The sequence below is a fragment of the Penaeus chinensis genome, chromosome 23 (genome assembly GCF_019202785.1).
Source record: "Penaeus chinensis breed Huanghai No. 1 chromosome 23, ASM1920278v2, whole genome shotgun sequence".
NCBI lineage: Eukaryota > Metazoa > Arthropoda > Malacostraca > Decapoda > Penaeidae > Penaeus > Penaeus chinensis.
This window is the reverse complement of record NC_061841.1, coordinates 5,641,581-5,644,080: the sequence shown is the minus strand read 5'-3', so window position 1 is coordinate 5,644,080 and position 2,500 is coordinate 5,641,581.

The window sequence follows — 2,500 nt, the reverse complement described above, 5'->3', positions numbered from 1 at the left end:
TCACGTCTTTCTCCTGTTCTCATCTATAAACATTCTCTCTCTCTCTCTCTCTCTCTCTCTCTCTCTCTCTCTCTCTCTCTCTCTCTCTCTCTCTCTCTCTCTCTCTCTCTCTCTCTCTGCCTCTGTCTCTATCTCTATCTCTATCTCTATCTCTATCTCTGTCTCTGTCTCTGTCTCTGTCTCTGTCTCTGACTCTGACTCTGACTCAGTGACTGAGAGAAAAAAGAAAAGAAAAACGGGAGGAGGAGGAAAAGACGAAGACGACGAAGAAGAAGAAGAAGAAGAAGAAGAAGAAGAAGAAGAAGAAGAAGAAGAAGAAAAAGACAAAATGAAAAGAAGAGTAGACTAAAAATAAGAATAATCGAGTCAGAGCTTCTATGCACAGCCCTTGGACCACGAGGGGAACAATACTAATAATCACTCCTTTCTCCTTTCCATGCTTTTCTTCTCTGGTCCTTTCCCTCTCCCTACCCTCTTTTCTAACCCCATGTTCTCGCATTAATTTGCCTTACCTTCCCCTCCCCCCTCCTCCAACCCCTTCTCTCATTCCTTATTCATCTTAGCTTCTTCCCCACCCTTCCCTTCCCCTCTTTTCTCCTTCCCCATTTCCTATCCCTTCATTTCCCCTTTTCTCCTCTTATCCTCTATCCCTTAATTTCTTCCCCTTTCTTTCCTCTTCGCTATCCCTTCCTAGCCCTTCGCTTCTTCTCTATCACCTCTCTCTTCATTTTCCCTTTCCAATCTCTTCTCTCACCTCCTCTCCCAAATTTCTTTCTCCTTTCATTCGCTAGTCCTTCCTTCACACCCTCCTTGCTCCTCTCTCCTTATCCCCTACTCTTCTTCCTCCTCCTACCTCCCTTTCTCCTAACCCTCTTTATCCTCTCCTTCTCCTCCCTTACCTGCACATCCCCTCCCTTCCTCTCCCTAAGTCTTTTCTTCCTTTATTCACTTCACACCATCCCTCCTTCCCTCTCCTCCCCCTCCTTATCACCTCCTTACCTCCCCTCCTCCTCCCCCTACCTACACATCCCCTCCCTTCCTCTCCCTCAGACCATTCTTCCTTTATTCACTAGTCCTTCATTCACACCCTCCCTCCTCCCCATTCATAACCCCCCTTTACCCCCTCTCCTCCTCCTCCCCCTACCTGCACACCTGGAGACATTTCGAAGATCGCCTGGAGCGAAAGGATCCAATCAGACTGGCCAATCCGACGTCTCAAAAGAAATCTCCCCAAGGAAAGGGCTTAAGATTCCCTCCTCCTCCTCTTTCCTCTTTCTTTCTCCTCCTCCTCCTCCTCTTCTTCTTCCCCCTCTTCTTTTTCTTCTTCTTCTTCTTCTTCTTCTTCTTCTTCTTTTTCTTTTCTTCTTCTTCTTCTTCTTCTTCTTCTTCTTCTTCTTCTTCTTCTTCTTCTTCTTCTTCTTCTTCTTCTTCTTCTTCTTCTTCTTCTTCTTCTTCTTCTTCTTCTTCTTCTTCTTCTTTTTCCTCTTACTCCTCCTCCTTTCTCCCCTTTCCCTCATAGCTCTTCGACCCTCTTTATCTTAATTTTCTTCTCCTTCCATCTCCCTTACCTCTTCTAAATCTCTCTTTCCTTTCCTTTCCAATATTCTTCTTAGCTCTGTTTCTCCCACTTCTCCTATCCCTCTTCTCCCTTTCTTTTTCTTTTCCCTTTCTCTTTCCTACATTCTTCGATTGGGTTTTTACCTCTCCCCCGCCATTATTTCCAATTTTCCACTTCCTTCCTTTCCCCCTCTCACCCCTTTCCAATCTCCCCCTTTTCTTCGTCCTCTTCCCTCCCCCATTTTCCCTTTTCCTTTCCCCTCCACTCTTTTCGCCTCTTCTTCCCACCAATCCCTTTCCTTTCACCTTTCGTCTCCCCTTTCTCTATCTCCCTCTTTCCTTCTTTTCTTTACCGCTTCTCCTCCCCCTCCCCTATTTCCTCTCCCGTCAGTCTCTGCCTGCCTACTTGCCCCCCCCCCCCCATCCTCTCTCTCTCTCTCTCTCTCTCTCTCTCTCTCTCTCTCTCTCTCTCTCTCTCTCTCTCTCTCTCTCTCTCTCTCTCTCTCTCTCTCTTCCTTCACTCCTCCTTCGGCCATCTTCTGAAGGGCGATGAATGTGGACACGCGCGCGATGCTAATGCAGGAGAGCGAAAACTTCAGAACTTCATATTTTCGGAAATAGCTTTCGGATTCTTTCGAGGAAATAAAATGCCATACCCAGCATAAAGAAAAAAAAAAAAAGAAAATGGAAAAAATGAAGACACACAAGATACACAGATAAATCTAATAGCGGAGAAAATAGCAGATAATACAAAAATTGTGACGCGTTGACAAAGGCGAGACGATGAGGGAATCAACATCAAAAGAGAAGATGAAGGGGGAATAACAGGAGGAGGGAAGGAAATATGAAGTATAAAAAAGAAGACGAAGAAAAGAAGGAGGAGGAGGAGGAAAAGGAGATGAAAAAGAGAACAAGTGAGAGAAGGAAGATAACTCGAAAATTA